At 38.6% G+C, this 24,057-nt stretch overlaps 1 protein-coding gene across 4 annotated transcripts in view; it reads right to left on the reverse strand.

The window, feature by feature from the left end:
• lbr (lamin B receptor) overlaps nucleotides 1–24,057 on the reverse strand; it is a 63,181-nt gene that overhangs the window by 37,378 nt on the left and 1,746 nt on the right. The window lies entirely within an intron of this gene.

Consider the following 24,057-nt stretch of genomic DNA (forward strand, 5'->3'; position numbering starts at 1 on the left):
GTAACACTCGAAATAGTGCAGACAATAACAATATATCAATAACTCAACGTTGCTCAAACGTTAATGTCACACAAAACAACACACAAAATAAACATGTAAAGTTCACTTTATGAAGTTATTCCTCATCCACAAATCCCTCAAATTCTTCTTCTTCAGTGTCCGAATTAAACAGTTGGGCGGATACGGCATCCGTCTCGTCGAAGTCGTCATTAATCGAGTCAGTGTCGCTGCTGCTCTATTCCCGTGTTCTACTGCGCGACTGATCGTCTTAAGTTTAAACTCTGCGTCGTAAGCGTGTCTCTTAATAGGAGTCATTTTGGGGTCTTTACATAAACAAACAAATGGAAATGAAACGGCACGCCTCGCATAGTCATATATCCCAGCATGCACCGCGCGCTTTTTCTTCTTCTACGGGGGCGGCTGCTTACCATAGTTGCGATTGATTGATTGAAACTTTTACCTGTTGGAGGCTCAATATTGGTCCATATTATAAAGCGCACTGTCAGCTTTTGACAAAATTGGAGGTTTTTGGGTGCGCCTTATAGTGCGGAAAATACGGTATATTCGATATATCGCCCAGCCCTACTCTCAAGTTGCAACCACTTTTTGTAGATTAATGTAACATCAAATAACAGAGCTCCATGTCCATCAAGAAACGAGTGGAGAGAGAGCTGCAGATGTACCAGGACGTTCCACCAATACTTATGTCTGATGACCCTGCTGCATGGTGGTGGTTCGGTGGAACCAACAAAAGACTTATCCTTTGCTGTCAGATCTAGCTAAGGCTGCAGCTAACGATTATTTTTCTATCGATTAATCTATAGATTATTTTTTTCGATTCATCGGTTAATCTATAGATTATTTTTTCGATAAATCTCTAGATTATTTTTCCTTTTACCGATTATTTTTTTATTCAAAATTAAGGCTGAAACGACGCGTCGACGTCATCGGTTACGTAAATACTAAAAGCCATGCCTTTTGAAAAAACTGGCCTACTTTTATTTTTTCATCTTCATTTTAACTAAAATAAAATAAAAAATAATCGGTAAAAGGAAAAATAATTGATAGATGAATCGAAAAAATAATCTATAGATTAACTGATTAATCGAAAAAAAATAATCTATAGATTAATCGATAGAAAAATAATCGTTAGCTGCAGCCTTATTCAAAATGAAGATGAAAAAATAAATGTAGGCCCGTTTTTTTCAAAAGGCATGGCTTTTATTTACAAAAAAAAAGAAGTATGGCCACTCAGTCAACATTGACAACAACATGACTAAATATTCTGTAACAATGTAAACATTTAAAGCTTTTAACATTTAACAAAATTAAAAGTAGCTTATTTGCTTTTTAATGTGCAAATATAAAAGTCAACATCCAGTGCAAATCTTAATATTCTGCAATAGTATAAGCATTTCAAAAGTAAAAGTATTGCTTATTTTGCTTTAAAATGTGCAAAAATAAAGATAAACATCCAATACAAAAAAGTGCAAAACGAAATATTCTGTAACAGTGTAAACATTTCAACAAAAGTGAAAGTATTGCTTATTTGCTAAAATGTGCAAAAATAAAGATAAACATCCAATACAAAAAAGTGCCAATCTAAATATTCTGGAGCACTGTAAACATTAAGTATTGCTTTTAAAATGTGCAAAATAAACATCCAGTCCAACACAGTACACAATAACCAATTCTACTCATTCCAGTGAGTGACTAACAGTTGTAATGAAGAAAGGTTAGCATGTCTACATGCTCTGGGGCGAGGCTGGTTCTTTTCTTGTTTACAATATTCCCAGCAGCTGAAAATAGGCGCTCAGAAGGGGTCGATGTGGCTGGAACTGAGAGGTAATTAGCCTTCACCTCAAGCCAGGACTGCGAGTGAGCTGAGCTGCAGTTTATATTTCTAGAAGGTCAACGGGCTCATAATGATGTTACTAGTAGTTGACTGGGAGGTGTTTATTATCATTTGGGGAGAGTCCGCTGCCTGATGCTCACCTGCTAAACACCTATCTGCTCCACGCTGAAGCGCTGACTACATGCGCTCTGAATACACACTGCTGATTGGCTAATAATGCTCCGTGTGTACCAATCAGATGGTTGTGTGGGTGGGACAATGCTGCGTGTGTACCAATCAGATGGTTGTGTGGGTGGGACAATGCTGCGTGCTGAGACAGAGGCAGAGGAGCGAAGCAGCTTGTTAAGACTTTAGCAGCTAAAGTTAGCTTTAGCTTAGAAACTCGTTCGGTACACCCCCGTACCGAACCGAAAGCCCCGTACGGTTCAATACAAAACACGTACCGTTACACCCCTAGCAGATACAAATGACACATTCATGTTTTTGTGTAATGACGACAACGTATGCTCGCGCGGACGATTGACTAGTTGATGGTTTTCTTTTCAAATGTTCGTTCATAGCCGTTGTGCTGCTATGATAGGCCATTTATGCTCGACACAGTGTGCATACAACAACATTATTAGGCCGTTTATTGAAATACTCCCACACTTTTGACCACTTTTGGCATGCTTTTCCCCCCTCGCTCGCACCGCTCGCATCGTCTGCTTTGATCGTCTGCTTTGCGCTTCGCCATGACGGTAGTGTGACGTAAATATGCGACGCGTCGACGCACAAAAACGGCGTCGACGTATTTACGTAACCGATGACGTCGACTACGTCGACGCGTCGTTTCAGCCTTAGATGTAGCTTTCTCCTATTTATGCGTTCAAGCTTCTTCCACACCCAGCGAACGTGTATTTTCCACAGCAGGAGACACTATCTGTCCAGAACGCTCACGCATCCTGATGAACAATCATTTTCCTAAACAAGAACTGTCTCTGATTTTATACTGTACCTGCTGCTAATCTGGACTGGGTTTTGCAAGTTGTTTCTTAGCTTTTCTGCACCAGGTTAGCCCATCAGTGGGAGCACGGTAACATTTTTAAGTACCTGCAGCATCATACACTTGTGTGTGTAAATGTGTTTTCATGAGGTTTTCAAAAATAAAGCTCTCTTGAGGAAAGTGTACCCCTGGGAAAATGTATTCATAATTTATAATATTTATATTCAAGTTCATAGATTTGATATTTATATTCTAGTTGAAAACAGCCCTGTGAGGAATTTATAGTAAAGTTCATAAAAAGTTAATAGAATTAAAATTGATGGAGAATGTCAGACTATTTCATTCAGAAAGACTGTAGGTTAGCTAGCTCAGTTAAAATATCCTAAACTTTTTTTTGACCCTGCCTCTTAAAAGAATCGGAATCGAGGATCGTCAGGAATCGGAATCGAAACAAAGAACCGGAATCGGAATCGTTCGAATTCAAACGATACCCAACCCTACCTATAACAGAAGATAGAGAAAAAGAAGCTAATCGATTACGGTGTTCGCGCGGACACGTGCAAATTTTCGGGACTTACCAAATACAGATCAGCAGATATCAGAAGGTAATAAAAGTTGTTTTTGCATAATATTGCAAATCAAAACAACAGATTATATGTCTGCGAATGGGTGCCATTTTGCGGTCCTTATACACACACACACACCATAATAATACTCGTATGTCTGACTACATTAGCCGTAATGCGCCGACAATCAATCAAGTTGTGCAGTTTCATAGCTTACCAAAGTCGTACTAAAACATTTTGACAGATTTTTGAGCACTGAGTGCTCAAAAATCTGCGTTCTATATTCTCAATGGAACATTTAAAATGTTGGTGTTGTTTACTGGTGTCATATTGCAGTCTACACATATCTCTTGGTCTCTACTGGTACTATGTACTAAATAAAATTGCTTTGAGGTCGGTAAGCACAACAAAAATGATTCCGTACATTAGACGCACCGGGTTATAAGGCGCACTGTCGATTTTTGAGAAAATTAAAAGGATTTTAAGTGCGCCTTATAGTCTGAAAAATACGATACACAGACATACATGGTCGATAGCTGTCAACACTCAATATAGCCTCCGGTCCGTCACCATGCAACATAAACACAAAACTACTTCTATTGTTACAAAATGCACTACCACATAACATGCTAATTAATTGTATTGATTTATATGATACATTTGATAGGGTATATCATGTAAAAAAAGGTCTGTGCGTTGCACATGAATGCTAAACAAAAATAATATTTCCAGGTAAGTGTAATTGTAATGAATAGAAACAATGATGGATCAGTGTGCCTTTTACAAGATGATGACAAAACAACTTCATTAGCAAACATAGTTGGCTTGTTTAAGACTTAAAAAGTAGACGTTAAAAGACTTCTAAGGCTGAAACGACGCGTCGACGTCATCGGTTACGTAAATACGTCGACGCCGTTTTTGTGCGTCGACTATTTACGTCACACTACCGCAAAGAGACGATGCGAGCGAGGGGAAAAAAGCAGGCCAAAAGTCGTCAAAAGTGTGGGAGTATTTCAATTAACGGCCTAATAATGTTGTTGTATGCACACTGTGTCAAGCGGAAATGGCCTATCATAGCAGCACAATGGCTATGAACGAACATCAACTAGTCAATCGTCCGCGTGAGTATACGTTGTCATCATTACACAAAAACATGAATGTGTCATTTGTGTAACGGTACGTGTTTTGTATTGAACCGTTTCGGTACGGGGCTTTCGGTTCGGTACGCGGGTGTACCGAACGAGTTTCTAAGCTAAAGTCTAACAAGCTGCTTTGCTCCTTCTGCCTTTGTCTCAGCACCCATCATTGTCCCACCCACACAACCATCTGATTGGTACACACAAAGCGTTACCAGCCAATCAGCAGTGCGTATTCAGAGCGCATGTAGTCAGCGCTTCAGCGTCGAGCAGATAGGTGTTTAGCAGGTGAGCATCAGGCAGCATACTCTCCCCAAATGATAATAAACACCTCCCAGTCAACTACTAGTAACATCACTATGAGCCCGTTGACCTTCTAGAAACTTAAACGGCAGCTCAGCTCGCTCGCAGTCCTGGCTTGAGGTGAAAGCTAATTACCTCTCAGTTCCAGCCACATCGACCCCTTCTGAGCGCCTATTTTCAGCTGCTGGGAATATTGTAAACAAGAAAAGAACCAGCCTCGCCCCAGAGCATGTAGACATGCTAACCTTTCTTCATTACAACTGTTAGTCACTCACTGGAATGAGTAGAATTGGTTATTGTGTACTGTGTTGGACTGGATGTTTATTTTGCACATTTTAAAAGCAATACTTAATGTTAACAGTGCTCCAGAATATTTAGATTGCCACTTTTTTGTATTGGATGTTTATCTTTATTTTTGCACATTTTAGCAAATAAGCAATACTTTCACTTTTGTTGAAATGTTTACACTGTTACAGAATATTTCGTTCTGCACTTTTTTGTATGGATGTTTATCTTTATTTTTGCACATTTTAAAGCAAAATAAGCAATACATTTACTTTTGAAATGCTTATACTATTGCAGAATATTAAGATTTGCACTGGATGTTTACTTTTGTATTTGCACATTAAAAAGCAAATAAGCTACTTTTAATTTTGTTAAATGTTAAAAGTTGTAAATGTTTACATTGTTACAGAATATTTTGTCATATTGTTGTCAATGTTGACTGAGTGGCCATCCATCCATCCATCCATCCATCTATTTACTACCGCTTGTCCCTTTTGGGGTCGCGGGGGGTGCTGGAGCCTATCTCAGCTGCATTCGGGCAGCTGAGATAGGCTGCCCGAATGACACCCTGGACAAGTCGCCATCTCATCACAGGGCCAACACAGATAGACAGACAACATTCACACTCACATTCACACACTAGGGACCAATTTAGTGTTGCCAATCAACCTATCCCCAGGTGCATGTTTTTTTTTGGAGGAGGGAGGAAGCCGGAGTAGTACCCACGCATTCACGGGGAGAACATGCAAACTCCACACAGAAAGATTCCGAGCCCGGGATTGAACCCAGGACTACTCAGGACCTTCGTATTGTGAGGCACATGCACTAACCCCTGTACCACCGTCCACTGAGTGGCCATAATTTTTTTTTGTAAATAAAAGCCATGCCTTTTGAAAAAACTGGCCTACATTTATTTTTTCATCTTCATTTTAAATTTTAAAAAAAAAAAATCGGTAAAAAGGAAAAATAATCTATAGATTAATCGAAAAAAATAATCTATAGATTAATCGAAAAAAATAATCTATAGATTAATCGATAGAAAAATAATAATTAGCTGCAGCCTTAAAGACTTCCCTGCTTTGAGATGTTACATCATGTTGTGGAGGTGTGCAACCTCTTGTGCTAATGAAAAAATATTTTTTCCCACATCTTTACTTACACTAATTACATATACCTGTAGTACCGATAAGAGTACTGATAAATACGGGCACCGATCACGAAAATCGATAAAATCTGAACAATATACATCCCTAGATGCTGCAAAACCAAAATACTGACAACACTTTTCCTTGGCATAAACGTCTCACTCTCGTTAGCACTAGCCATGTTTTGCTAGGTGTGCCGCTAAGTAAGGGGGACGCGCAAGCTTTGGAAGCTCCCAGGGGCAAAAAGTATGCAATATATATATATATATATATATATATATATATATATATATATATATATATATATCATCTGCAACAAAAAACTCAAAAATATCGATAAAATCTATATATCGCCTAGGCCAGGGGTGTCCAAAGTGTGCCCCGGGGGCCATTTGCGGCCGGCAGCTCATGTTTTACTGGCCCGCGGCACATCATTCTAAAAATACTAAAACTTTTTTTTTTTAAACGTTAAAACGTGGAATAAAAGAGCAAATAGGTGAAATGCAACGAGAAAAAAAGTTGCATTATTGACGCTAAAAACACGATTTAAAAAAAAAAAAAAAAAAAGAGTCAAAATCAATGTTGCTATGAATTATTGACTGATTTAAGGACAAAAAGGACACAAATACAACAAACAAACAAAACACGAGAAATGTGAAAATGATTTTTTTTTAAATACATACAAATTATATACTAATACTAATTATACTAATTATTATATTGACTATTATTAAAATTTTTAGTGGAATTAAAAAACACCTGCCTTTGCTAAAAATAATAATAATAATAATAATAATAATAATAATAAATTAAAATCAATTTTGCTATGAATTATTGACGTATTTAGGGATGAAATTACTTCACATCAAATATTCCACTTAGAAAATCTTTTTGGGAAAAATATTGTATATTTTGTATTTTTGCCCCCAAAAATTGGGTGACTTATTTTTAACCTTTTATAAGACTGAAACCCTTCTGGGTCCGTAGGACCTAACTTGAGCGAGCCCAAAAGGTTTAAAAAAAAAGTGTATATTGTATTGGTTTTGAAAATGAAGAAAATATCAAAATGGCCCCCGCGTGCTTTGATTTTTCAGTGTGCGGCCCTCAGTGGTAAAAGTTTGGACACCCCTGGCCTAGGCCCATTAGAACCCAATGAATCTAAATCAAATCGATTTGGGAAAGAGCGTTACACCACATTAAAAGTCATCATGCTTCTAGCTGTATTTTTAAATAAACAATTATTCAATAACTATAATTTTTCGTACTAGAGTTAGAGGTATTGTTTCACTCGTTCCAATATTACTCTTATTATGCTCCTTCTACTTTAAACTATTCAATTATTATATTTATCAATAGGAATCTTAAAGGTAGGGTTGGGTATTGAGTATCGATTGGAACCGTGACTAACTTTCCAATTCTCCTGGAATCGTTCAAAAGTTTAAATTTCGATTGCTATTTTCGATTCTGTCACGCCAATTTAGTCCGCCGACCGGAAAAAAATATGTCCGCCGAACCGGAAGAAGAAGCCGCTGAACACCAACGAAGAAGCGCCCACCCCCGGAAGTGTTAGCATAGCCGAGTGAGTCAGTCAAGCTCAAGCATGGATAGCGGGCGTCGGCGGTCGAAAGTGTGGCTTCACTTTACAAAAAAATTTGAAATAACCGCGAAATAACAGAGCTCCATGTCCATCAAGAAACGAGTGGAGAGAGAGCTGCAGATGTACCAAGACGTTCCACCTAAGGCTGAAACGACGCGTCGACGTCATCGGTTACGTAGATACGTCGACGCCGTTTTTGTGCGTCGACGCGTCGCATATTTACGTCACGCTACCGTCATGGCGAAGCGCAAAGCAGACGATCAAAGCAGACGATGCGAGCGGTGCGAGCGAGGGGGAAAAATCACGCCAAAAGTCGTCAAAAGTGTGAAAGTATTTCAATACACAGCCTAATAATGTTGTTGTATGCACACTGTGTCGAGCGTAAATGGCCTATAATGGCAGCACAACGGCTATGAACGAACATTTGAAAAGAAAACCATCAACTAGTCAATCGTCCGCGTGAGCATACGTTGTCATCATTACACAAAAACATGAATGTGTCATTTGTATCTGCTAGGGGTGTAACGGTACGTGTTTTGTATTGAACCGTTTCGGTACGGGGCTTTCGGTTCGGTACGGGGGTGTACCGAATAAGGCTGCAGCTAACGATTATTTTTCTATCGATTAATCTATAGATTATTTTTTCGATTAATCGGTTAGTCTATAGATTATTTTTTCGATTCATCTATAGATTATTTTTCCTTTTACCGATTATTTTTTATTTTATTTTATTTAAAATGAAGATGAAAAAATAAAAGTAGGCCAGTTTTTTCAAAAGGCATGGCTTTTATTTACAAAAAAAAAAAAGTATGGCCACTCAGTCAACATTGACAACAACATGACAAAATATTCTGTAACAATGTAAACATTTAAAACTTTTAACATTTAACAAAATTAAAAGTAGCTTATTTGCTTTTTAATGTGCAAATATAAAAGTAAACATCCAGTGCAAATCTTAATATTCTGCAATAGTATAAGCATTTCAAAAGTAAAAGTATTGCTTATTTTGCTTTAAAATGTGCAAAAATAAAGATAAACATCCAATACAAAAAAGTGCAAAACGAAATATTCTGTAACAACAGTGTAAACATTTCAACAAAAGTGAAAGTATTGCTTATTTGCTAAAATGTGCAAAAATAAAGATAAACATCCAATACAAAAAAGTGGCAATCTAAATATTCTGGAGCACTGTAAACATTAAAGGCCTACTGAAATGAATTTTTTTTATTTAAACGGGGATAGCAGATCTATTCTATGTGTCATACTTGATCATTTCGCGATATTGCCATATTTTTGCTGAAAGGATTTAGTATAGAACAACGACGATAAAGATTGCAACTTTTGGTATCTGATAAAAAAAAGGCTTGTCCCTACCGGAAGTAGCGTGACGTAGTCAGTTGAACATATACGCAAAGTTCCCTATTGTTTACAATGATGGCCGCATGAAGTGAGAGAGATTCGGACCGAGAAAGCGACAATTTCCCCATTAATTTTAGTGAGGATGAAAGATTTGTGGATGAGTAAAGTGCAAGTGAAGGACTAGTGGGGAGTTGAAGCTATTCAGATAGGGAAGATGCTGTGAGAGCCGGGGGTGACCTGATATTCAGCTGGGAATGACTACAACAGTAAATAAACACAAGACATATATATACTCTATTAGCCACAACACAACCAGGCTTATATTTAATATGCCACAAATTAATCCTGCATAAAAACACCTGCATGTTTGTTACGCTAGCTCCTAGCTCCTCTGCTAGCTCCTAGCTCCATAGAACACGCCAATACAATTCAAACACCTGATCAACACACACAATCAATCAGCCCAAAAGACCGTTCACCTAACCCAAGGTTCATAAAGCTTATATATTTTTAAAAAGTTACGTACGTGACGCGCACATACGGTCAAGCTATCAAATGTTTAGCAGCCAAGGCTGCATACTCACGGTACCTGATATTCAGCTGGGAATGACTACAACAGTAAATAAACACAAGACATATATATACTCTAAGGCTGCAGCTAACGATTATTTTTCTATCGGTTAATCTATAGATTATTTTTTCGATTCATCTATAGATTATTTTTCCTTTTACCGATTTTTTTTTAAATTATTATTTAAAATGAAGATGAAAAAATAAAAGTAGGCCAGTTTTTTCAAAAGGCATGGTTTTTATTTACAAAAAAAAAAGTATGGCCACTCAGTCAACATTGACAACAACATGACAAAATATTCTGTAACAATGTAAACATTTAAAACTTTTAACATTTAACAAAATTAAAAGTAGCTTATTTGCTTTTTAATGTGCAAATATAAAAGTAAACATCCAGTGCAAATCTTAATATTCTGCAATAGTATAAGCATTTCAAAAGTAAAAGTATTGCTTATTTTGCTTTAAAATGTGCAAAAATAAAGATAAACATCCAATACAAAAAAGTGCAAAACGAAATATTCTGTAACAACAGTGTAAACATTTCAACAAAAGTGAAAGTATTGCTTATTTGCTAAAATGTGCAAAAATAAAGATAAACATCCAATACAAAAAAGTGCCAATCTAAATATTCTGGAGCACTGTAAACATTAAGTATTGCTTTTAAAATGTGCAAAATAAACATCCAGTACAACACAGTACACAATAACCAATTCTACTCATTCCAGTGAGTGACTAACAGTTGTAATGAAGAAAGGTTAGCATGTCTACTTGCTTTGCTTCTTTTCTTGTTTACAATATTCCCAGCAGCTGAAAATAGGCGCTCAGAAGGGGTCGATGTGGCTGGAACTGAGAGGTAATTAGCCTTCACCTCAAACCAGGACTGCGAGCGAGCTGAGCTGCAGTTTAAGTTTCTAGTAGGTCAACGGGCTCATAGTGATGTTACTAGTAGTTGACTGGGAGGTGTTTATTATCATTTGGGGAGAGTCCGCTGCCTGATGCTCACCTGCTAAACACCTATCTGCTCGACGCTGAAGCGCTGACTACATGCGCTATGAATACGCACTGCTGATTGGCTGATAATGCTTCGTGTGTACCAATCAGATGGTTGTGTGGGTGGGACAATGCTGCGTGTGTACCAATCAGATGGTTGTATGGGTGGGACAATGCTGCGTGCTGAGACAGAGGCAGACAAGCAAAGCAACTTGTTAAGACTTTAGCAGATAAAGTTAGCTTTAGCTTAGAAACTCGTTCGGTACACCCCCGTACCGAACCGAAAGCCCCGTACCGAAACGGTTCAATACAAAACACATACCGTTACACCCCTAGTAGATACAAATGACACATTCATGTTTTTGTGTAATGATGACAACGTATGCTAACGCGGACGATTGACTAGTTGATGGTTTTCTTTTCAAATGTTCGTTCATAGCCGTTGTGCTGCTATGATATGCCATTTCCGCTCGACACAGTGTGCATACAACAACATTATTAGGCTGTGTATTGAAATACTCCCACACTTTTGACGACTTTTGGCGTGCGTTTTTCCCCTCGCTCGCACAGTCTGCTTTGCGCTCCGCCATGACGGTAGTGTGACGTAATTATGCGACGCGTCGACGCACAAAAACGGCGTCGACGTATTTACGTAACCGATGACGTCGACTACGTCGACGCGTCGTTTCAGCCTTAATATACTCTATTAGCCACAACACAACCAGGCTTATATTTAATATGCCACAAATTAATCCTGCATAAAAACACCTGCGTGTTTGTTACGCTAGCTCCTAGCTCCATAGAACACGCCAATACAATTCAAACACCTGATCAACACACACAATCACTCAGCCCAAAAGACCGTTCACCTAACCCAAGGTTCATAAAGCTTATATATTTTTAAAAGGTTACGTACGTGACGCGCACATACGGTCAAGCTATCAAATGTTTAGCAGCCAAGGCTGCATACTCACGGTACCTGATATTCAGCTGGGAATGACTACAACAGTAAATAAACACAAGACATATATATACTCTATTAGCCACAACACAACCAGGCTTATATTTAATATGCCACAAATTAATCCTGCATAAAAACACCTGCGTGTTTGTTATGCTAGCTCCTAGCTCCTATGCTAGCTCCTAGCTCCATAGAACACGCCAATACAATTCAAACACCTGATCAACACACACAATCACTCAGCCCAAAAGACCGTTCACCTAACCCAAGGTTCATAAAGCTTATATATTTTTAAAAAGTTACGTACATACGCAAAAAAAAGTTGCGCACATACGGTCAAGCGATCAAATGTTTAGAAGCCAAAGCTGCATACTCACAGTAGCACGTCTGCGTCTTTGTCATCCAAATCAAAGTAATCCTGGTAAGAGTCTGTGTTGTCCCAGTTCTCTACAGGCGTCTGTGTATCGAAGTCAAAAGTCCTCCTGGTTAGAGTCTCTGTTATCCGAGTTCTTCCATCTTGACTGCATCTTTCGGGAATGTAAACAAAGAAGCGCCGGCTGTGTACTGTTGTTGCTGACTACGTTCGAAAAATACGTCCATTTCGCACCGACAACTTTCTTCTTTGCTTGCTCAGCTTCCTTCTCCATAATGCATTGAACATGATTGCAACAGATTCACGAACACAGATGTCCAGAATACTGTGGAATTATGAAATGAAAACAGAGCTTTTTCGTATTGGCTTCAATGTGGAAGGCATACCCGTGTTCGCCGGGCTACGTCACGCGCATACGTCATCCTCAGAGGCGTTTCAAACCGGAAGTTTAGCGGCAAATTTAAAATGTCACTTTATAAGTTAACCCGGCCGTATTGGCATGTGTTATAATGTTAAGATTTCATCATTGATATATAAACTATCAGACTGCGTGGTCGGTAGTAGTGGGTTTCAGTAAAAGTATTGCTTTTAAAATGTGCAAAATAAACATCCAGTCCAACACAGTACACAATAACCAATTCTACTCATTCCAGTGAGTGACTAACAGTTGTAATGAAGAAAGGTTAGCATGTGTACATGCTCTGGTTCTTTTCTTGTTTACAATATTCCCAGCACCTGAAAATAGGCGCTCAGAAGGGGTTGATGTGGCTGGAACTGAGAGGTAATTAGCCTTCACCTCAAACCAGGACTGCGAGCGAGCTGAGCTGCAGTTTAAGTTTCTAGTAGGTCAACGGGCTCATAGTGATGTTACTAGTAGTTGACTTGGAGGTGTTTATTATCATTTAGGGAGAGTCCGCTGCCTGATGCTCACCTGCTAAACACCTATCTGCTCGACGCTGAAGTGCTGACTACATGTGCTATGAATACGCACTGCTGATTGGCTGATAATGCTTCGTGTGTACCAATCAGATGGTTGTGTGGGTGGGACAATGCTGTGTGTGTACCAATCAGATGGTTGTATGGGTGGGACAATGCTGCGTGCTGAGACAGAGGCAGAGCAGCAAAGCAACTTGTTAAGACTTTAGCAGCTAAAGTTAGCTTTAGCTTAGAAACTCGTTCGGTACACCCCCGTACCGAACCGAAAGCCCCGTACCGAAACGGTTCAATACAAAACACATACCGTTACACCCCTAGCAGATACAAATGACACATTCATGTTTTTGTGTAATGATGACAACGTATGCCAACGCGGACGATTGACTATTTGATGGTTTTCTTTTCAAATGTTCGTTCATAGCCGTTGTGCTGCTATGATAGGCCATTTCCGCTCGACACAGTGTGCATACAACAACATTATTAGGCTGTGTATTGAAATACTCCCACACTTTTGAAGACTTTTGGCGTGCGTTTTTCCCCTCGCTCGCACAGTCTGCTTTGCGCTCCGCCATGACGGTAGTGTGACGTAAATATGCGACGTGCCGACGCACAAAAACGGCGTCGACGTATTTACGTAACCGATGACGTCGACTACGTCGACGCGTCGTTTCAGCCTTAGTACCGAACGAGTTTCTAAGCTAAAGCTAACTTTAGCTGCTAAAGTCTTAACAAGCTGCTTTGCTCATTCTGCCTCTGTCTCAGCACGCAGCATTGGCCCACCCACACAACCATCTGATTGGTACACACGAAGCATTATCAGCCAATCAGCAGTGCATATTCAGAGCGTTACCAGCCAATCAGCAGTGCGTATTCAGAGCGCATGTAGTCAGCGCTTCAGCATGGAGCAGATAGGTGTTTAGCAGGTGAGCATCAGGCAGCGGACTCTCCCCAAATGATAATAAACACCTCCCAGTCAACTACTAGTAACATCACTATGAGCCCGTTGACCTTCTAGAAACTTAAACTGCAGCTCAGCTCACTCGCAGTCCTGGCTTGAGGTGAAGGCTAATTACCTCTCAGTTCCAGCCACATCGACCCCTTCTGAGCGCCTATTTTCAGCAGCTGGGAATATTGTAAACAAGAAAAGAACCAGAGCATGTAAACATGCTAACCTTTCTTCATTACAACTGTTAGTCACTCACTGGAATTAGTAGAATTGGTTATTGTGTACTGTGTTGGACTGGATGTTTATTTTGCACATTTTAAAAGCAATACTTAATGTTTACAGTGCTCCAGAATATTTAGATTGGCACTTTTTTGTATTGGATGTTTATCTTTATTTTTGCACATTTTAGCAAATAAGCAATACTTTCACTTTTGTTGAAATGTTTACACTGTTGTTACAGAATATTTCGTTTTACACTTTTTTGTATTGGATGTTTATCTTTATTTTTGCACATTTTAAAGCAAAATAAGCAATACTTTTGCTTTTGAAATGCTTATACTATTGCAGAATATTAAGATTTGCACTGGATGTTTACTTTTATATTTGCACATTAAAAAGCAAATAAGCTACTTTTAATTTTGTTAAAGGTTAAAAGTTTTAAATGTTTACATTGTTACAGAATATTTAGTCATGTTGTTGTCAATGTTGACTGAGTGGCCATACTTCTTTTTTTTGTAAATAAAAGCCATGCCTTTTGAAAAAACTGGCCTACATTTATTTTTTCATCTTCATTTTGAATAAAAAAATAATCGGTAAAAGGAAAAAATAATCTATAAATTAATCGAAAATAATAATCTATAGATTAACCGATTAATCGAAAAAAATAATCTATAGATTAATCGATAGAAAAATAATCGTTAGCTGCAGCCTTAGTTCCACCGATACTTATGTCTGACGACCCTGCTGCATGGTGGTGGTCCGGTGGAACCAACAAAAGACTTATCCTTTGCTGTCAGATCCAGCTTTCTCCTATTTATGCGTTCAAGCTTCTTCCACACCCAGCGAACGTGTATTTTCCACAGCAGGAGACACTATCTGTCCAGAACGCTCACGCATCCCTCCTGAGAAGGCGGATATGGTCATTTTCCTAAACAAGAACTGTCTCTGATTTTATACTGTACCTGCTGCTAATCTGGACTGGGTTTTGCAAGTTGTTTCTTATTGTTTATTTGCTTTTCTGCACCAGGTTAGCCCATCAGTGGGAGCACAGTAACATTTTTAAGTACCTGCAGTGTTTTCATGAGGTTTTCAAAAATAAAGCTCTCTTGAGGAAAGTGTACCCCTGGGAAAATGTATTCATAATTTATAATATTTATATTCAAGTTCATAGATTTGATATTTATATTCTAATTGAAAACAGCCCTGTGAGGAATTTATAGTAAAGTTCATAAAAAGTTAATAGAATTAAAATTGATGGAGAATGTCAGACTATTTCATTCAGAAAGACTGTAGGTTAGCTAGCTCATTTAAAATATCCTAAACTTTTTTTTGACCCTGCCTCTTAAAAGAATCGGAATCGAGAATCGTCAGGAATCGGAATCGAATCAAAGAATTGGAATCAGAATCGTTCGAATTCAAACGATACCCAACCCTACTTAAAGGCCTACTGATATGATTTTTTTAAATTAAAACTGGGATAGCAGATTCATTCTATGTGTCATACTTGATCATTTCGCGATATTGCCATATTTTTGCTGAAAGGATTTAGTAGAGAACATCGACGATAAAGTTCGCAACTTTTGGTCGCTGATAAAAAAAAGCCTTACCTGTACCGGAAGTAGCGTGATGTCGCAGGTTGAAGGGCTCCTCACATTTCCCCATTGTTTTCAATGCAGCGAGAGCGATTCGGACCGAGAAAGCGACGATTTCCCCATTAATTTGAGCCAGGATGAAAGATTTGTGGATGAGGAACGTGAGAGTGAAGGATTAGAGTGCAGTGCAGTACGTATCTTTTTTCGCTCTGACCGTAACTTAGGTACATTGGATTCCACACTCTCTCCTTTTTCTATTGTGGATCACGGATATGTATTTTAAACCACCTCGGATACTATATCCTCTTAAAGGCCTACTGAAATGATATTTTTTTAGTTAAACGGGAATAGCAGATCTATTCTTTGTGTCATACTTGATCATTTCGCGATATTGCCATATTTTTGCTGAAAGGATTTAATAGAGAAAATCGACGATAAAGTTCGCAACTTTTGTTTGCTGATAAAAAAAAGCCTTGCCTGTACCGGAAGTAGCGTGACGTCACAGGAGCTAGTATTCCTCACAATTCCCCATTGTTTACAATGGAGCGAGAGAGATTCGGACCGAGAAAGTGATGATTACCCCATTAATTTGAGCGAGGATGAAAGATTCGTAGATGAGGAACGTTACAGTGAAGGACTTGAGAGACAGTGATGGACGTATCTTTTTTCGCTCTGACCGTAACTTAGGTACAAGCTGGCTCATTGGATTCCACACTTTCTCCTTTTTCTATTGTGGATCACAGATTTGTATTTTAAACCACGTCGGATACTATATCCTCTTGAAAATGAGAGTCGAGAACGCAAAATGGACATTCAGTGCCTTTTATCTCCACGACAATACATCGGCGAAATGCTTTAGCTACGATCTAACGTGATAGCATCGTGCTTTAACTGCATATAGAAACAAAAAAATAAAGGATAGAAGGAAGGATAGATAGAAAATCAACAATACTATTAAACCGTGGACATGTAAATACACGGTTAATGCTTTCCAGGCTGGCGAAGGTTAACAATGCTGTGCTAACGACGCCATTGAAGCTAACTTAGCAACTTAGCAACGGGACCTCACAGAGCTATGCTAAAAACATTAGCTCTCCACCTACGCCAGCCAGCCCTCATCTACTCATCAACATCCGTGCTCACCTGCGTTCCAGCGATCGGCAGAAGGACGAAGGACTTCACCCGATGCGTTTGGCGGCCCGGAGACGTAGGAAGTCAAGGTGAGGTCGGCGGCTAGCGCGGCTAGCGCGCCAGCAAAGTCCTCCTGGTTGTGTTGCTGTAGTCCGCTGCTAATACACCGATCCCACCTACAACTGTCTTCTTTGCAGCCTTCATTGTTCATTAAACAAATTGCAAAAGATGTCCAAAATACTGTGGAATTATGAAATGAAAACAGAGCTTTTTGTATAGGATTCTACGGGTACCATAACTTCCGTTACTCTGACTTCGTCACGCGCATACGTCATACCGCGACGTTTCAGCCGGATATTTCCCGGGAAGTTTTAAAAGTCACTTTATAAGTTAACCCGGCCGTATTGGCATGTGTTGCAATGTTAAGATTTCATCATTGATATATAAACTATCAGACTGCGTGGTCGGTAGTAGTAGGTTTCAGTAGGCCTTTAAAAATGAGAGTCGAGAATGCGAAATGGACATTCACAGTGACTTTTATCTCCACAACAATACATCGGTGAAGCACTTTAGCTACGGAGCTAACGTGACAGCATCGTGCTTAACTGCATATAGAAACAAAAGAAATAACCCCCTGACTGGAAGGATAGACAGAAGATCAACAATACTACCAAACTCTGGACCTGTAACCACACGGTTAATGCTGTACCGCCTGGCGAAGCCTAGCAATGCTGTTGCTAACGACGCCATTGAAGCTAACTTAGCTACAGGACCTCGACAGAGCTATGCTAAAAACATTAGCTCTCCACCTACGCCAGCCCTCATCTGCTCATCAACACCCGTGCTCACGTGCGTTCCAGCGATCGACAGCGCGACGAAGGACTTCACCCGATCATCGATGCGGTCGGCGGCCCGGAGACGGAGGAAGTCAAGGTGAGGACAGTGGTGCGGCGGCGGGAATTGTAGCTTTCGACGACACCCCGGCCGCCATCAAAGTCGGCAAGAAACATATATTTCCCCAAAGTTACGTACGTGACATGCACATAGCGACACGCACGCACGGGCAAGCGATCAAATGTTTGGAAGCCAAAGCTGTAGTCATGGTAGCGCGTCTGCTATCCATTTCAAAGTCCTCCTGGTTGTGTTGCTGCAGCCGCCGCTAATGCACCGATCCCACCCACAGCTTTCTTCTTTGCAGTCTCCATTGTTAATTGAACCGATTGCAAAAGATTCACCAACACAGATGTCCAGAATACTGTGGAATTTTGCGATGAAAACAGAGCTGTTTGTATTGGGATACAATGGTGTCCGAATACTTCCGCTTCAACCCTTGACGTCACGCGCAAACGTCATCATACCTAAACGTTTTCAACCGGAAGTTTCCCGGGAAATTTAAAATTGGACTTTACAAGTTAACCCGGCCGTATTGGCATGTGTTGCAATGTTAAGGTTTCATCATTGATGTATAAACTATCAGACTGCGTGGTCGGTAGTAGTGGGTTTCAGTAGGCCTTTAATTTGCAAAAATGTATTTGTTACGATCAGGCCTGCAACCAATCTGACACAATAAAGGAGGGATGACCGTGTATAATTTTTTTGAAGACTTAGCCTTCAGCTCCCCTGTAACTCCGAAAGGGAAAGGGACATGCGGTAGAAAATGGATGAGTGGACAAGCAAAATAATACACGCTTAACTGGTGTTACCATATCTGAGTTATTTTGTACAAATATGGGGAAACAACTACAAATGTGTGCATCATTCACTAACTGTGTTTCAAAAAAGATCAATTAGAATAATACATAATGCTGCATATAGAGAACATACAAACCCTTTATTTATTTAATCAAAAATATTGAAATTCAATGACTTGGTGCATTTGCAAACAGCTAAAATTATGTACAAAGCAAACTATAACCTGCTACCCAAGAATGTACAACAATTATTCTCAACAAAAAACGAGAAATATAACCTTAGAGGAAAATCTAATTTAAAACATTTGTATGCTCGTACAAAACTTGAAACCTTTAGCACAGGGGTCACCAACGCGGTGCCCGCGGGCACCAGGTCGCCCGTAAGGACCAGATGAGTCGCCCGCGGGCCTGTTCTAAAAAAAATAATAAAAAAATAAAAAAAATTAAAAAAATTTTTTTTTTAATTACATCTACATAGAAAAAACACAAGATACACTTTCAATCAGTGCATCAACCCAAACAACCTCCCCCATGCACACTCATCCACACCCACTCACACAAAAGGGGTTATTTCTTTCTGCTACCAATATTCTGGTTCCCACAACATAGACAACACATCTGCAAGGGACACAGTCCCTGAAGCACACATGATTGTATAGGCTGGTCCACTAACATTTTCATTAATTACTATTTTTTATGTAATTATTTTTATATTGTTTTACTTTTTTTTTTATCCAAGAAAATGTTTTTTATTTATTTATCTTATTTTATTTTTTAAAAAAGGGCCTTATCTTCAACAGACCTGGGGCCGTACTTATCAAGCTTCTTAGAGTGCCATTTTACACTTAAGTCCTGAGAATTTGCGAAATGTAGTCCTACTCTCAAACTTTAGAATAAAAGCTTTTTATCAACGTTTTTAAGTCTAAGAATCACTCCTACTCTCCACGATATTTAAGAGACCTTCAGAGGTGTCTTAAGTGGTTAGGAGTTGCCAGCAGGGGATGGCACTGAGGCGAGAGAGACGTGCGCGAACGTTCAGGGAACGAAACAATGTTTTTTGTTTTTTTTTATGACGAGCAGCTGATCAAACGGTATCGTTTAGACAGAGCGGATATTATTTTTGTCACATATTTAATACTTTTCGATTCCTTGTTGATTTCTGCATGTGTCTGCAGTGGGCTAGTATATATAGAGCCACCCACACCAGTTTCAAATTAGTTGCCTAATTAATGAATTGGAAAGAAAATGTTATGACAGTAGCGTATGTGTGTGGCCGTGAGGTGAGTGACGTCAGTGAGTGTGTGGGCGATAGAAGAGAGGGAGCGGTAGCGTGAGTGCCGGCGGGGACTAGTTTGTTTTGTATTATTTTGTAGTTTATTGTCAAAATATACACTCCCATTGTCCACTTAAATATTTCCAAGATATTTCTTTATTCTTAGACAACGGATTCCCTTCCGTGATTGGTAATTTCTATGGACACAGAAATTACGTCACCTAAAATTCCGTTTACGGCACATAGTAATGTCGTAATTCAGCTCTGAGTGTGACACTTAAGATTCAGTCCTACACTTCGCTGAAAGTGTGAGTAAGACGCTTGATAACTAACTTTTAAGTGCAGCTTTCAGCGAATAATTTATTTACTCTTAAGTCAACTCTTAGCAGACTTCTTATGAGTAATTCTAAGAAGCTTGATAAGTACGGCCCCAGGTTGTCAATGAAATTAGATTTGTTTAAAGGGTTTTTTAAACCAGGCCCAGTCCAGATAATGTCCAAGTCGGACTCAGCAACACACACCTTCATTCATGTACACAGAAAAAAATTAGGGAACACAACAGATTGCATATAATTTATAAACAAAATTACATTTTCAAATAAGCATTTATGTACAGTCCAGATTATGTCCAGGTCACTCAAATTAGGGAACACAACAACAGATATCATATAATCTATAAACATAATTATACTTTCAAAATAAGCCTTTGAGGACTTCTCATCTTTTTTTTAATGTTTTTTGTCATCATTATCGTTTTCAACCATGTAACTTTCTAAAGTTAGAAAATACTGAATAAATGTTTTAAAGAAAGTAATACTAAGTGAATATCTGTTTTTGGCCTTAAAAATAAACATTTTACATAGTACTATAATTAAATTGACTAAATCATGATTGTCAAAGAACTCTCCTAAAATAACAGAAACCACATTAAGCTTCATAAACAAACCAATCCTTAAACACATTTTTTCAACTTCCACCCAAAACAAAGACACAATATGACAATACCAAAACAAATGCAGGGTGGATTCAGGCTGCTGACAACAAATCGGCAATCATCTGACTCTGTCATATACCATAATTTTAACATTTTCCCTGTGGGTAAGAAGTTATAAATAATTTTAATTTGAAAATAACGATTTTGCACATCGATAGTGGTTTTATAGATTAGTTTGAATATGGCATCCCATGGCAACGGGCAGTCAAAAAAGTCCTCCCATTTTCCATGTGTGTTGTATGAGGCAGCCTTCAAAGATTTCTTTATTAAATAAAAATTATATATTTTTCTATTTATTTTAGTTCCTTTTTGCCAACTAGAATTTCTTATTAGAGGTTTACAAACTAATAATTTGTAGTTCCATAATTAATTATTTGTTTCCATCTTTTCCCAATTACTCCAGTTAGTTGATAAAATTAAAAGCTTGAGCAAGCATCACCATACATAGCTCTAAATTCATCATACTTCATAATTTTACCATTCTCATTGCAAATATTATTGACAAAAATGATTCCTCTTTCAAACATATTTTTCCTAAAGAAAGGCTTTCCATCTATTACAATATTAGAGTTCATCCATATTAACTGCTGCAAAATATCGTCTCTTTTTTCTGGCACATAAAATTGAAAACACCACTATGAGTGGATTGTTTCCTTTATGAACCCCGCCATGTTTCCCAGCAGACTCTCTGGGAGGGGATCACTTGTAAAAAAGGATACAATTTATTTTGATACAGTACATGTTTTTTGTCCAACAGGACATTTGTGTACAACTCAATGTTTAAATACATCTTTGGAACAATTGATGCTTTTAAAGACAGACACATAGCTTCAAGGTTGAGAAGTTCCGGCCCCCATATTCATACTCTTTGTACAAAACCTTTCTTTTAATCTTTTCTGGTTTGCCGTTCCAGACAAAATCGAAGACCCTCCGCTCATAAATCTTAAAAAAGTTTTGTGATGGAGCTGGTAATGACAAAAACAAATAAATAAATTGAGGAATAATTAACGAGTTGGCAATAGACATTTTACCATACAAGGTTAGGGATTTCCCTTTCCATAATTGCATAATTTTGTCCAGCTTTCTTAGTCGATTATCATAATTTACTGAGCCTAGATCTTCCAGATTTTCTGGGACAACACCAAGTATGTTAACTGGTCCATCTGTCCACAAAACAGGCACTTTGCATTCCATTCGAAAGGACGTTCCCTTTAGATTTCCGATCCTTAACATTTTACATTTATCATAATTAAGCTTAAGGCCAGATTGCTGTGAAAATATGTCCAAAAGATTAAGAAGGTTCCGCAAACAATGAGGAAAAATCTTATCTTTGTGAATCAGCCTTTTCTGACATGAACTTCATCAAGAACAAACACAGAACACGCCTCACTGATGCACATCTGCAAGACTCACTCAGAGTTGCAGTGTCAAGTTACACACCAGAGTACAACTCACTAGTTAACAGCATGCAATGCCAGGCTTCCCACTAACTGACAAAGAAACAGATAACAGATTTGGTGTCCAGTTCAAAGTGTGACATGATTTAAAAATTTGAGAGTTTACTTTTGTATTTTACATGAGTTATTATTTGTACAAACATGGTGCAAAGTAATTCATGATTTGTTAAAAAAATGTTAGTGGCTAGCTAGTTAAAATGGGATATTGTGATTTCCCAAGACTGTCTTAGAAGTGATCATTTGAAAATGTTCAATTTGAAAAATGTGCACTTAGAGAAAATATAAAAATAAAGTGTTGCATATTGATATTTATCTGTTTCTATATATATTTATTGTGAGAAATCATTAAGATGATCAGTGTTTCCACAAAGATAAATATCATTAATTATTAATAATAACAGAGTTAAAGGTAAATTGAGCAAATTGGCTACTTCTGGCAATTTATTTAAGTGTATATCTAACTGGTAGCCCTTCGCAGTAATCAGTACCCAAGAAGTAGCCCTTGGTTTCAAAAAGGTTGGTGACCCCTGCTTTAGCATATCCATGTGGAATTAAATTATGGAATGGATTAACCAAATAAATCAAACAAAGCACCAATATAATTCAGTTTAAGAGACTGTTCAAACAGCAAGCGTTAACAAAGTACACAGAACAAGAATTTTGATGAACATCTTGAACCCTTTTTTTCTTAGATAAAGATTATTTATGTATCTAATACTTATTTACTTACTATGGTATATCATTTAATATTTATTAACTGTTCTGGCAACACTAAATTCGCCCTAGTGTGTGAATGCGAGTGTGAATGTTGTCTGTCTATCTGTGTTGGCCCTGCGACGAGGTTGTGACTTGGTGACTCCGCCTTACGCCCAAATTCAGCTGAGATAGGCACCCCCGCAACCCCGAATGGGACAAGCGGTAGAAAATGGATGAAAGGATGTTCTGTTACAGAGAACAAGGAAATGGGATACAATTGCTATGGTATGAAAAGGGGTAGAATTATTAAATAAGCTCTGCTTCTTCCTACTCTTTTTCGGACGTGCTGTAATGAAACAACTGGAAATATGTGATGCATGTTCGAAATAAGATAAAACTGAACTGAACTAAACAACACATCTTTCACCTGATCTGAGAACATAAAATAAAATCGCCACTGATTTTAAAATACTCACAACACCTTGGATAACTACGATGGCTGAACTCGGCAGGGAGAACTAAACATGGGTACACAGCCAAATTGACAATTCTAAAAATGACAGGACACACGGAAAAATTGGTCGCCTGTAATCTGCTCCAGGCTTATGTCCTGGTCAATGTGGGCTGTCAGGGAAGGATCGGGAATGCGGTTCCCCATCGGATCCGACCGTGCTAATGAATAGTTTGGGTGTCTATGTGTTGGCTTTAAACACACACAAAGCTTTACCTAGAATGCAGGGCCCCTTACAAATCCACCATGTGAATCAGATGAAATGGTCCCACTATAGCAGTGTTTTTCAACCCCTGTGCCGCGAGATACAGTCTGGTGTGCCGTGGGAGATGATGTAATTTCATCTAATTGGGTTAAAAATATTTTCTGCAAATCAGTAATTATAATCCGCAAATGTGCCGTTGTTGAGTGTCTGTGCTGTCTAGAGCTCGGCAGAGTAACCGTGATATACTCTTCCATATCAGTAAGTGGCAGCAGGTAGCTGGTTGC

This window comes from Entelurus aequoreus, linkage group LG04 (assembly GCF_033978785.1).
Source record: "Entelurus aequoreus isolate RoL-2023_Sb linkage group LG04, RoL_Eaeq_v1.1, whole genome shotgun sequence".
In the NCBI taxonomy this organism is placed as follows: domain Eukaryota; kingdom Metazoa; phylum Chordata; class Actinopteri; order Syngnathiformes; family Syngnathidae; genus Entelurus; species Entelurus aequoreus.